This window comes from Suricata suricatta, chromosome 1 (genome assembly GCF_006229205.1).
Source record: "Suricata suricatta isolate VVHF042 chromosome 1, meerkat_22Aug2017_6uvM2_HiC, whole genome shotgun sequence".
NCBI classification, from domain to species: Eukaryota; Metazoa; Chordata; class Mammalia; order Carnivora; family Herpestidae; genus Suricata; species Suricata suricatta.
The window spans coordinates 107,628,642-107,643,316 of NC_043700.1; the positions used below are offsets into that span (position 1 = coordinate 107,628,642).

General features: G+C 37.7%; 1 long non-coding RNA gene across 1 annotated transcript in view; it reads left to right on the top strand.

The window, feature by feature from the left end:
• Positions 1 to 14,405, top strand: part of LOC115275736 — a 34,762-nt gene extending 20,357 nt beyond the window's left edge. The window contains exons 2-3 of the long non-coding RNA XR_003901730.1: positions 13,524 to 13,595; positions 14,331 to 14,405. This is a non-coding gene — a long non-coding RNA (uncharacterized LOC115275736). The remainder of the gene's footprint in view (positions 1 to 13,523; positions 13,596 to 14,330) is intronic.
• The last annotated feature ends 270 nt before the right edge of the window (positions 14,406 to 14,675 follow it).

Consider the following 14,675-nt stretch of genomic DNA (forward strand, 5'->3'; position numbering starts at 1 on the left):
GTAATTTCTTCAGGGTAAGACAGTCTAAGAAGTCATTTCTTCAGATAGATTTAGATTCCCAAAGTTTTCACTTACAGCCTCTTAACTTTTCTTGGTGTTTTAACTACCAACATGTATGCCGATTTTTAATTAGTTCTGCTTGACAGGGAACCAGAGGCTAGATTGGAATTGACTGCTTTTGCTCTCTTGTATCAACTATCAACATTTTACTCTCAGTTGACCAAAGTGTGGGGGAAAAGTCTATCCTTTTATTATTTTTTTTCTGATTCTAACTAAAAATGCTCTTCTTGCCCTTAGTATTTTTTTCCCCAAACTCAGTGGGACCTTAGTGCTCCTGACACAAATTTGAATGCCCCATGCCACTTTCCTGGATAAATCCTTTGACTTCTACTTCTTTTCTCCTTTCTTTCCTTACATTTAATTATGTTCATCATAACAAAGGAAATCTTACACAGGATAGTAGAGTAGAAGGGAAATTAAAGGCCTAATAATTCACAAATTGGATAATGATGCCTTGGAAAAGCTCATTCTGGTAGTTCCTTTGAAATATTTTTTTCTTAGTCACTTTTCTGATGCCATTTTCCCAATATCTAACAATTTCCCCATTTTATAAGTAAATAAATATGGATAATCATACTATTAATATGTCGTGAAGCTTCCTCCCAGTCTGGAAAATGATAAATTATTCTTCCTTACTTTTGTGTTCCATAATCACTAGTACCCCTTATCACATAAGAAGAAAGGTTGACGGTGCCTTATGTGTAAGTAAGTAATTTAATTTTAATAATGATATGATGGGCATACATCTTGTAATTTTTAAACCACATACGGGAATCATAAATGTTGTAGCTGATGAAGTGGCAGAACTGGTTACTCATCTGGGTAAACCAGATGCCACCTGTTTTTTAAAACGTAAACTTTGTTCCTTGTGGATGCTGAAATTGGAGACCCACTGAAGAAAAAAATAAGGCCTAAGAAATATGTTTGTATTTTGGAGCCTGGGCTGTTGCTTTTAGATCTTCTAAGACATCAGAGAAATATTTTTCCTTGGCCTTACTCATGTGTGATATCACCACTTCATATGCTCAGAAACAGAACCCAGTTCTTTTTTCTTTTTTCTTTATTGGCAAATAAGGCAAACATTTCATTTAGTGTTTATTACATTAAAAGCTCATGTTACACTTTGAATTAGTTCTTGTAATCATAGGAAGAAAAATGTTGCTTCTGTTCTATATGCCAAATTTCTTTGATAACTGGCATATTAAGTACATTTAAATAAAGAGAGGATAGACACTATCAGAAATTTCAGCTACAGCTTATTTTGAGCCATTTTCAGTAACTTTCTGAGACAAGATAGTCTTTACTCTTAACATTTTGGGCTGACTTATTATTATTGAAATAGGCGATATAAAAAGAAATTTGAGGTAAAAAAGGAATTTGAATGTGATCAGTATAGAAGTTTCAAGTAAATTATATGTGCAAATAAATACTACTTTTCAAAATTAAATGATAAGCATTATAGTATGTTACAACTTGGTATTAAAAGTGTACTGCATTCCACTAAATAACATTATCATCAACCACAACCAGGAAATTAAAACCAAAAAGTAGAAAGTTCATATTATGATTTCCAATATCCATATCATTATAAAGTTAAAACAATTTTTAATGTTTTTTATTTATTTTTGAGAGACACAGAGAGACAGCTCGAGCAGGGGAGGGTCAGAGAGAGGGAGACACAGAATCTGAAATAGGCTCCAGGCTCTGAGCTAGCTGTTAGCACAGAGCCCGACGCGGAGCTCGAACCCACCAACTGTGAGATCATGACCTGAGCCAAAGCCAGACGCTTAACCGACTGAGCCACCCAGGTGCCCCAGTATAAAGTTTAGATTTAATTTTACAGACCTCAGGAAATTCTATTCCGAGATTCCTGAAGAACCCATCACTCTTACATAGATTACAACAGCCTCTTTCATTAGGAGCTCAAATCATGGGACTCCTCCCAAATGGACCCATCACTATAGGATGCAGTACTTCCTTTTCAAAGAGGAATTACACCTTGTTCTGTTCTTCCTAGTAGTGGTCCTGAATAACAATTACCTCTGGAAGATTTTATGATTTAAGAACAGTGCTCTGAATTACATGTGATGGAGGCAATGCGAACTTGTCATCCTTTCTTCAAATGCTAATACAACAAGATAAAGTGACTTGAATGGACTAACTGTATTATTTCTTTTCTGAAGCAAAGCTTTTCTACATTTGTCTTGTTTCTAATTCAACATTCAAAAGCACTAGATCAGAGACCTTTAACTGGTGGCCTGTGTCCAAATCCTCCCTTCAAGTGTATTTTTGTTTGGCCTATAATTTTTTTAAGTAAATTTGAATTGCTTATGAACATTTAATATCAGAAGCATTCATTAAAAAAAAAAATTCTTGGACTTCATGCTTCTCTAGAAGCACATCAAGGTGTAGCAGCCTCAAGTCTGCTTTCCCCTGAGGCAATATAAGTGGAGTCCTTATTGCTTCCATTTAGCCCTGACTTGGCTCCTGTTCTGCCAAGTCTACCTGCTTCCTGTTTTCATAAACTTGTTATTTTACCTATATTATTGGCCTAGTGCTTACAGTCATTTGAGTTTAGTCCAGGTACAAAAGTGACATAAAATATAAAGATAGCAATATGGTATTTAGACATGTTCTAAATTGTGATCAATATTTTAGTCCAGTATGGAAAGCTGAAAATTTCAGGAATGCTTTCAAACCACAGACTAGTTTTATGTAATTGAACAGCCCTTGGGAAAACACTAAAAATGTAGGATGCAGACCACAGTGGTACATTAGAGAACAGGACCAATTATAAAGTATCTAGAGTAAGATTAGTGGAGGAAGATATCTAGAGTAGTACTACTCCAAGTAACATTACTCTCTGGTGAACTTGCACAAGTACTCCATTGGTTTTGGGGGGGACTAACGTCATTTTCAAGAGCTCCATTATCTCAGAGGGCTATCAGACATTTGCTATAGGCTCAAATTTATATATGGGAGGTGTTGATCTTCAGAGGTAGAGTAGGAAATACAAGGGTAACTCTCCACCCATTAGAGCCGAGCCCTATGGGACTCTCACCAGCTCTTTCATAGGCTGGCTTCCAGACATCTACCTCTTCCATGAGAAGAGGGGAGGCTACCATCCAGGGAGCATACCAAAGGAATTTGAGAGTCAGCTCAATCTAATATCGTACAAAGGAAGTTTAGCAAATACTATTAACCCAGACACTAGAGTTTTGGGGAAACAACAGGGACTTTTGATTTTTCACCCAGAATGAGGAATGCAAAAAACATAAATTTTTCTCACAGGCTATTGGACAAAATCTTATTTTCCCTTCACTATAAGGTGCCCTGTCAGCTAATGAATCCTCTGTTTTCTTGGTACTGTCCTTTCCTGATGCATACTGTGCCTCCTCTCCCTGATACAGCCCGTTTCCTTTCAGAAAATGGATAGGGTATATTCAAGTGGCTTTGAGCCCTTGAGTTGGCAACTTGAACTTCAAAGCATAGATGCAAAATAATATTGTATTGGACATTATCATGATGCTGTACCATTCTAGAAGGAAGATTCCTTGGGAATTAAAATATTGATAGTTTGGGTATAATTCAGATTTTGTATTTCAAATGCAAATTACATGAAATTCAGATAGGGTGAAATTTAAGCTTACTTTTGCATTTTTTAAGTGGAAATTCCTATGCAAATCATTGTGCAGTGTTTGGTAATCAAATGATGTTCTAAACAAGACCTCTGGAAGGTTTTATTGTTTTTAATTTCCTGAAAGAACAAAAAATTTTCACAGGTCCATTTTTTTAATAATTGCTCGCAAAAAATGTACTAATTATAATGTACTTATTTATTCACTACAACAATTGATTAAAGATAGAAACTAAGTAACAATGGATTTGGATAGTTCTGATTAATAAATAAAATTGAAATCATAAAGGTAAATTTATCTTCAATATCTATAAATCATTTAAATTATAATATGTAATTCAGACCATTACATGTTTAGACAGGGCATTTGCCAGACTAGCCTATATTAACAAATTTTATTGTTCAAAATTAAATTCATTGCCCTAACTTCAAGTCCTACTACTTCTTCTATAATCTTTAATTCTGCTAAAGGGATCTTTGTCATCAACTTTGAAACAAGCACACAATCCATCTTTAAAATTCTCAGAGCCAAATGTGTTTCAGGATTAAGTTTTTAGGCATTAGAAAGTTAATATTACTCATACATCACGTATCGTTTGACACCCTTCGAGAGGCCTGAGGCACCCTGTAATCAAACCATCAATTTCTTCAGCAAAACACATACATGTTCACACTAAGAAGAATTATTAGTGATCATAAGCAGCCTCACATCTGTTCAAATAAGGTTTTGTTACCAAATGAGTTTGCTGCAAACTTAGAAAACTTTCAGTTAAACTTATAAAGAAATATTATTTTCAGGGATTTTGGATTTTGAAATTGCAGATAAGCGATCATGAACTATGTTTTTATTTTTAACCTTTTCTTCATAATTTTGCCAAGGTTATCTTCCACGAACCTGCATATGCCATGGACTTTCATTGTGTAAATATTTCTGTGGCTTTCCACTACTTCCTCCATTGAGCTTCTTGGAAGAGCTTGCACATCTATACCCTATCAACCATTCCAGTCTCTTCCCTAAAAAGTATATGCCTCACCCAACCAAACTCAATTTATCAATAATCAACAAGCTTATTTCCCATCTCTTGGCTCATTGCATGTCAGACTGGAATATCTTCCTTCTAAGCCCAAGTCCACATCCGACCTCAAATACCATTGTCTTCTCCATCCTTCCTGCCCTAGCTCAAATCCCAAGTCTCAGGAGTCTTACTGCATTTCCCATCTAGAATGCACTTTAATAGCCTACTGCCTGCCCCTGTGATTACAGCACTAATTGAGTGTATTTTTCATTTAAATTGGTATTCTTGTGATAACCTCCACTTTCCATTAGATTTAAACCCCTACAGCTTTTCTCACTGTAATTAGCATGTAGAATGTGCTTAAGAGACCTTTAGTATAGGAAGGAATGGATATTTTAGTTAATCTCTCTCTCATTCTCATCATTCTGACCTCCCACAGGAATCCTATACCCTATAGCCATTGCCATTGCCTCTATCTTAACCTTGCCCAAAAGGAGAATGGTGCCTAGATGTCAGGGGAGTACCTAAAACAGGACCCAATCTTTGAATTTCAAGTGTAGATTCAATGTTTCTTTGGTAAAGAAAAATATATTTTTCTCTTTGGTTTTAGTATTCACCTTGATACTATCAGGAAGGGAAGGTATCAGTGCCTTTTGAGAGGAGCCAGGCACTGAGGGTCTGTACGGCCCCTCTTTTCAGCAGGTCTCAACTTAAATACCACTTCCTTGGGGCAGTCTTGCCTGACTAGCTAAGCTTGTTAGGTCATTTTCTGTGCACTTTCATAGTTTATATTTTGTTAACAGACATTATATTCACTTTTAGGGTGTGCTTTTCAATCTAAAAACTTGAGGGGCGCCTGGGTGGCTCAGTCGGTTAAGCTTCCAGCTTCGGCTCAGGTCATGATCTCACGGTTCGTGGGTTTGAGCCCCGCGTCCGGCTCTGTGCTGACAGCTAGCTCAGAGCCTGGAGCCTGCTGCGGATTCCGTATCTTTCTCTCTCACTGACCCTCTCCTGCTTGCACTGTCTCTCTCTGTCTCTCATAAATAAATAAATAAATAAGTAAATAAAAAAGTATATAAAAAACAAAAAAAAAATCGAGTAAAATATCAGACTTAATTTTCCATAACAATTTGATTTCTGAATCCAATTTGATTTCTGAAACTGAATCATCCATTTTTCTGAGCTAACAAAAAGCAAAACATTACTTTTCTTGGGATGTCCACACTTTCCTCCTCCTTTTGGACTGATTCACGCTTCTGAGGTCTTGTAGTACCAAAAGGTTTGGAGTGGAAATTGAGGGGCACTTGGTCTTTGGCCATCAGTTCAGGTTTTCTGCTGTGAAGGCAATGTGTTTTGACTGACCTGCATGGCCTTTCACATGTAGTGTGTCATTGCTGCATCTTTAGGGCGTGGGAAAATTTCTGCTACTTCTGTGCCATGGTTAATACAGGGGAATGTTTTGCAAGGCTGTGCATGGTCTCACGAATCTAGACATGTCACATGATCATGTTTCTTCGAGGCGTTGTTGCTTTCTGGAAGTGCTACTGAGAAGCAGGGCTTAGGCTCCCTCTGCTCTTGGGGACCACAGACCTATTTCCTCTCTTCCAGTTTGAGGGAGTGTCTTCCTATATATTTTCAGTTTCTAGAAATGTTGGTAGACAAGTTTTGTTTTTCACCCTGCCTCTTTATACCTCTTCTGAGGCAATAGCAAATGACCAACTAAGTACTTGACTGAGGGACAAAGGAATTGGAAAAAATATAAGAGAAAAAAGAGTATGTGTGTGTATATATATATATATATATATATATATATGTATATGTGTGTATATTTATGTATATATATGTGAGTATATATATGTACTCCAGCCACATTTGTAATTGCATGTTTAACATCTTCCTTTCTTGGTTATACTCTAAATTCCATGAAGTCTGGGATAAAGCTCTCTAATCTCAATGTCCAAATATTGCCTTGTTTCTAGTAGGATTTTATTAAATTCTCCTTGATAAATGAATGAATAAATGGGAATGAAATTCAGGGACTATGAAGGATGTATGGAAAGTATAATGGCTAAGAGTATAGACAATGGCCAGGGTGTGAATCTTGGCTCTTCCGCTTATGGTTAGACGAGCAAAACCCTTAACTTCTTCATGCTTCAAATTCCTCATCTCCCAAATAGTTGTTATGGGGATTAAAAGTTAACATTTATAAAGCTCTTAGAATAATACCCAGCACATAGTACATATCATGTGAATGGTGACCACTATCATCATTACCATCATCATCATTAGTCATCATTATTATCTTTATTATGAAAAAGCCCTTAGGTGGAACTGTTCTCTTGATGTTCGTTTAAAGAGAAAAGCTCCAATTCACTGATAGAAGTTTATATAAATAAAACTGACATGATTTTATTTTGTTTTCTCCCAGACTCTGAGGCTCTTTTATTTTCTCCCTGTTTCCGGTGTGTGATTGCCTCAGGGTAGGGCAAAGCTTCTTAGGAAATCTTACCTTTTTTCATGGGGTCTCATCTTAGGTTGCTCTTTCTTAGTCATATATCTTTGGGAAACATTATAACACCCCCTGAATCCTTAGAGCATACATAACAAATGGAGTGTTTTGCAGTATGTGTGGTGGAGGAAGTTTTTCATACATGTTACACTTGCCAGTGTTGAAGTGTATCTCCATCTTTCCACTTAGTCACAGATCTTTTGCATTTTGTCTTCACTTAGCATTTTAGTGGCAATAGTATTACATGACATTTGTCAATGTATAGACTGTATTGTTCTCTTTCTCTTTTAAATAAGTTTCAAATTCACATGTATCATTTGCATATAAAAAGATAATTTCTGGAGTGACTAGGGTTAACATTCATGATAGAACAATAGAATGGAACTTAGAGTATTTATTAAAAAGAAAATTTAACTTTGTGAACCAATATTATATTCAGCCCAGAAAGCTAGTTCTTCCCCATAATTAATATTTCTATAAGCCAATCTTTCTCAATCCGTTAGAAATTCTTATTTTTACAGGCTCATGGCATTTAATTATTCAAAGGATAGCTTCATGTAGTTGATTTTTCTATTCAAACAGATTTTACTATCTATTGCAGTATGAAATGATTTAGCAGCAAATTCCTTTCTTGTAATTTCTTTTCTTTCCCTATTTTGCTTTCAAACAGGTCTTGTTGTTGAGCTCAAGTTATTCTTTCATCTAAATATTTTCACGTCTTTTTACAGTGTTTTTCCATCTGGTCTCTTTTAGCTAGAAATAATTTTATCAAGGTCTAGAAATATTCATCTTTATTTATGCTGCACATATACCTACTGTAATGGTTGTATTGTTTCATGTGATATATTTGGGGATAACAGAATCATGACACTATTTACATTATGGAGAACCTCAGGGATTTTCATTTCTCAGCACAACACATTTTTTCTTCCAATATGATTTGCTATTGAGAGTCCACCTTTATAATTAAAATAATAATTTAATTTTTCATCTGTACCTCCACAACCTCAAATATGTTCCCCTGTGCATATCAGTGAGCATCCTGTCAGTGGCACTGGCCATTGTTAGCCTCTAGATGACGTCTACATGCAGCAGTAAGTGGAAGAATTCAGTCCATGTACATTTATACAACACAACAAATGATGCAGTTTTCATTAATGAGTCACTCTGAGTCATTTGCCTATATAGAAATTTGTGAGGTGAGTTAGCATTTCTCCTGCTTTTACAACTACATTTTATTATTTCTCTTTGTAGTTGCCTCTTCCTCTGCTCATCCTTAAAATTGAAGTCTTTCCAAGAGCTGTTTTCTAGGTCTGTTCTCTCTCCAGCCTCTCTATGTGACTTAAGGCATCCTTATGACTTGTCATTCTCACTTCTCTCCTGACAGTTTTATATGTGTATCTAACTGCCATGCCTTGGCTATGGTTGGACACCTCAAATTCAACAAGTTTCTAACTGAATTCACCGTCTATAACCACTTACCTGCCCCAGAAAACCCCTTCTTTACTAGTGTTTCCTGTATCATCATCCATGGTTCAGGCTAGACACCTAGGACCACTCACTGCTCCTCCTTCTCCCTCATGTTCTCAGCCAATCTGTAAGTCCTGAGTATTCTACCTCCTTAATATCCCTTGAAACTATGGATTTGCCCCTTCTTTAGTCCTAGGGCATAGTCTCTCAACTAGACTATTGTAACATTTTCCCTGTCTTTAGTTCTCCTCTTGCTGTACCAACCCCCGCCCCCTCATTCATGTGGCTTGGGAAGTTTCTAGAGCTCCTCAAACCAGCCATCAGGCACACTTTTATTTACTTTGTTGCCCCTCTCCGTCTCCACCAAAATGGTCATCCCTCCATATGATTACTGCTTGCTTATTTTTCCCTATTTCCCCACTAGATGTTGACCCCTGTGAGCTTGGGGTCATGCTCACCATTCAGTCCCCATGCCTAGGCAGTGAAGGCTGCATGGAAGGCACCCAACAAATAACTTCTTAAATATTGGTGGTGTTGGCTGATTTCTAATATTCCAACTATAAAAGTAGGAAGAAGTTAAAAACACATAAACTGCGTGATGACTAAGTCTGGAATTAGAAGTCTTGGATTAAATCCTTGGCTCTATAATTGCCTTGTTGAATACTTTTGACAAAACACACAGTTTTCACACTGCAATATAATCATACAACACTTACCATTCCTGAGTATACAATAAGCAATAGCATCTTGAATTTGTGGCTCCATAAGTAGGTAGAAGCATCTCTTATATAATATGTATTTATTCTACATTTTGGGGGGGTAAGCTTGCCACTTTGCTTCTAGAAAGTAATGAATGGATATAGACTTTCTCCTAAAATGATGTCAAAACACTGGTCCAAGAGAGTAACCTCCTTCACAGAATGTCAGGAAGATTTGTGAAGTTGTCTGAGTATGCTCAGAAATAGGGTTGAATAAGGTAGTTTTACACTCTTGTACATCCAATTTCTTAAGAATTCAAAATATTTGGGAGTGAAAATTTTACACATTATTTCAGCATTTTAGCTTATTCCTGGACTCTTTCTCCATGTTTTTCTGGAGAAACAGTTTTTTCCCCACACCCACTTGAACCATCTGTGTACCAGGCAAGTTTTCCAAGATGCAAAACCAAATGAAATATGTCCATTCCATTTATTTAGAAAAGACTATGACTAATGATACTGTGGGAAAAAATGGCGTAGTTAATGAAAAAGTGCCTGTGTGTGAACAGCCAGGGAAGCCTAACTGTTATGGCCACGTAAAGCCATGCTTACAGGTAAATATTCAGCACCAGGACTTTTCAAACTTATCCTCCAAAGACCTTCTTGTGGGAGCAGAGGGTTCGTTCAGTATTACCTGTAATCTAGAGATCTCCCCCGTGAGATGAAGTTCTCTAAACTATCAAATGATAAAATTATTAAAAATTTGCACAAATTTTGCATTCTACCCTATAATATAACATTTGCTTTATATAAAAATATTTTAAATTATTTAACATTTGTCAAACTTGACTCTTTAGGGAGATTGCCATATTTATAATTGCCTTTAAATAACCACCTCTATCAACTGCCCTCCACCACTCCCGACACTGGCATGTACCCTGCCAGCATTACCACAGTTTTGAAGAGCACCAACTGCTAGGAAATTGCAGCCTAGGCCATGGGTTTTTGGTTCTAATTTAGAGAATTCTTCCACGTGTCCCTTTCTACTTTGTTACATATAAACTTCTGGAGTCCTTTTACCTAGCTCACTAACAAAATCTTTATTTTTTTTAAAGATTTTTAACATTTTTTATTTAATTTTGAAAGACAGAGAGAGACAGCTCCAGCAGGGGAGGGTCAGAGAGAGAGGGAGACACAGAATGTGAAGCAGGCTCCAGGCTCTGAGCTAGCTGTCAGCACAGAGCCTGACGCGGGGCTCGAACCCACGAACCATGAGATCATGACCTGAGCCGAAGCCGGACGCTTAACCGACTGAGCCACCCAGGCACCCCTAACAAAATCTTTAAAATGTAACTCTAAGCACCTACTTGGTAGCATTTCCTACAGTTAAGATGACTGAGAAATATAAAATCAGCTTCCTCAAAGAGAGATTTTCTGTTTGGTGGAAAGGATTTTCTGTTTGGTGAGCATTTCCTATCCACTTTCCTCTTTAGATCTCGTTAACACTGGAAACCAAACTAAGAAGTTGTGAAACTAATGCTTTTTGTGAACACTTAAAAAATATGATCAAACAGCAAACTGGTCATGCTCAGATATGAGTACAAGACGTGACTTATTTATATATTCAAATTTCAAAACATTTAAGTCCTACCATGTGTGCTGTTAAAAGGCTTTTATTTTTAAATTATTTTTGTTAGATAATCCTGTTCAAAGTGACATTATGATTTATCACCACTAGTCAAGACTCTGATCCTTCTACACTTCTTGTTTGTATCTGTTTTTGTTCTTTGTTACATAAATATGAGGTTTATATATAAAATTCTGACTGTGTAATATAGGGCTAATGAGTCACAGATGGGAAGATGCTGGCACATTACCATCTAATAACATTTTAAACTCATATTCCATAGTAAAACAAAAGCAAATTATATACATCTGTTTTCCAACTTGTAGCATTTCTGAATTTGGGTAGCATCTATGTTTTCAAGGATTTTTACTTAGGGAGAAGAAAAAAGAGGATACAGGTCACCTCAAAATTACCCAGACACTTATTAGCCTTATCAGAAAGGATTTGGTAGAACAGATAAGATTTCCTCTGCTTTGCTTCCTGAGAAGTCCCAGCTCTACAGAATGAAAGTCCAAGTCATTAGGGCTGAAGAGATGTTTTCATACCACAAGCATAATTTTATTGGTTCTTAAAAAAAAGTATATCCCAAATAAGGGGGAAATAAGGTAGAAGAATATGCCAAGACTAACAAAATTTTTTAAAAACTAGAAATTTACTGGCTTTTCCTAAATAACTTCAGTATAGACTTGGGCAGAAGAGGGGAAGGGCAGTGAGGAGGGAGCGTCTGGGAGGCCTGCAGACACTTGAGTCCGTGTAAGCTGTGGTTGCTGTTAATTTTATTTGTATGGTAAACATGTTCTGTGTTGGGGGAAGATTGGAATAAAAGGCTCCAATAGCTCATGTTGGAAACAATACAGAACAAAGGCAAAAGTTCTCTCTCCGGCTACCCAATTGATAACACCCATGAAGACGAGTTAGTACAAGTTAGTGAACTACCAGTCTCTAAAATATCTCTCCCCTGTTCTCCTGGTTAAGGAATTCAAAACCACTTTTCTGCTTCAAGGGGTTGTGTGAACTGTCAAGTTCTTTTGGAAAAGTTACATGACAGAAGTGATTACTGCAGAGTGTGACCATAAATCCCTCTGACATGAAATACACATGTTATAGGAGACAGATTTCTATCCACCACCTCTGCAGGAATTCCTGAAACAGGAAAGACCTGAGAATCATCATATGATTGGAGTGAGAAATTTTGATATGTGGGTGGTAAGACTACCTTTTGTGAGGCAGACTGCATTTATCCTGAGGAATATTTCTGATTGGACTGCAAAATTCGGTTCAGTATTGTCCAAAAGAGAACCAATGCATGTCCTGAGTTGTAAACAGGATATCAATGGAGGGAAATCACAATGTTGCTTTCATAACAATGTCCGCAGTTATCTCTATATTGTGCTAACATTTTGTACGTAGGATTCCAGAAAGCGCTAAGAGTATATACATGGATCCCCAGTGTAACGGCCACAAAGGGAAGTTACAATGAGTTCTCAATTTGGCCTTTCCATTTAAGGAATGTGTTGCCTGGGGGCCTCGTGTGTCTGATTTCCTTTACAGTGTGTCAAACAAGATAAGAATTAGAGCCAGGACAGGGTGGCATTAGGTACATGCTTGTTTTGTTTGTCCATCAGTGGAATGTCTGTGTGACGTTTTGTGTCGTGTTGTTTTGGTGCTGTCCCACGTCCATAGGGTCTGCCAGGCTTCCCCACAGTTGCTGCTCTGCACAGTAATCAGATCCTCACCGTCAAGGTTTGTAGTTGGCACCCATGCTGCTCAGTCAGAGCCCGCAATCAGCATAAGAGTGAGCGAGAACAGCTAAATTGGCTTGCCAAGTCCACTTGCTCTTTTCACCATATGCATTGAGTTATTGGATCCTTGGGACCTCACCTACTTCACCGAGGTCAAATATGGATTGAGAAAGAGAATCTTGAACAGAAAAGAGAAAAGGATATTGAAGTTGAGCAAGCATAATAGGGAGAGGCAGGCGTGGCTGTCTAGGACTGTGCCACACCTCGATGGTTTAATTTGCACACAGGCCAACAGTATGACGTTATTCGGTCAATTAAATGATCCTAAGTATTCTGGACTTAGGACATTTATAAAATGGCAGTTGCATTCATGCCACATTATGCTGGTTGACAAGTCTGACGGAATTTGAACTGGTGCTTGGTCTCTAGACTCTCTGCTCAGAGGGCAGGATGCGAGTGCTGGGCGCTTTCCTGCTTCTTGAACATACTACACAAAAGAAGCCTAACAGCCACAGCAAAATGATGGAATCCAAAAGATTCCTCCCTCACTAAAAATCTGTCCTTGCCATCTCATCTTAGGGTTATATTTCCTTCAAGAAGAGCCAGATAGTCTGATGTCAGACATAAGCACCAGTTCCATTTTGTTTAAAGGTCATTAAAAGTCTAATGTGTATATCTTTATTTCTTTCTTGGGACCTTCTGATGTCTATTCTCCAACTCTCTCACCTCTGAACTTCAACCTTTGACCTCACCTGACTGATCAGATGGTGTTTCCTAAAATCAATCATGGGTTTCTCTCTGCTGATCAGCAGCTCATTAAACGCCGCCTCATTAAGGTAGTGCTTATTCTTGCTCAAGTCTGATTTCTTCTTTACATTCAGTTATTACTCCATTTACTGTTGCTTTACCATTTATCTCTCATGGGTGGGGGTGGAGGTGGGGTGGGGTATTTATTTGGAAACATTCTGGAACAAAATTATGTCTCATGAGCTGCATTTGTTTGAAATGTATATGAAAGTACCAAAGTAAAAAGTTATAGAATGCCTAATTTTTTCTTAATTAAAATAAAAAAGCTTAAATTATATCCAGTAATAGACCTAGTTTCCAAGCTCTCTGGCTTTGGTAATTTATAAATTACTATACAGTTTGACAAGAGCTTGTATGTTTAATTTTATAGGTTATGAAAGAGTAAACACATTTGTCCAACTACAAATGCAGCCATTATTAAACTAGGTGAATATAACTGATGCAGCATTGTCATGAATTAAGTTATGCAAAACTTTTTTACCAGCTCTGAATTATCATGATAACATACACACTATTTCCAAGAGCTGAGAGTGCTGGTTCCTGAGCTGCTTTGATTTTAATAGCATCCACTCAGCTCACCCAGCATGAATATTTATTTGCTCCCTGCTGGCAGGCAAATTGCCTACAGGCTTCGTGTTTCTGATTGTTCTGGTTCTTTTCATAGTGTAAATGTGGATTAGATAATACAAATTTAAAGTGTTGAAAAGAAGACTTGGGTCTTTATCATTCATGGTCATTGTTGGTCTGTTCCCTTCTCCTTGTAGGGTGACCAAGGGCAGGCTGGGCCTCCAGGACCTCCAGGACCTCCAGGCCCAAGAGGGCCTCCTGGGGACACAGGGAAAGATGGCCCCCGGGGAATGCCAGGAGTGCCCGTGAGTTCCATTTTGGATCCATTCTTTTTAAAGGCTCAGAACTGGGATGGAGTGGAGAAAAGAGGAGCCATGGAGTTAGGGGGGTTACAGGAAGTGAGATGATAGGAAAGTCCCCAAGCAGAGAGGGTGCTGCCAGCAGGATTCTTCTTTACCACTCAATCCATGGGGACCCCACATGAACCACAGAGAGACTTGGAGAGGGAAACTAAACTGGTTTTCAGGTAAGTCTCAAGAAGC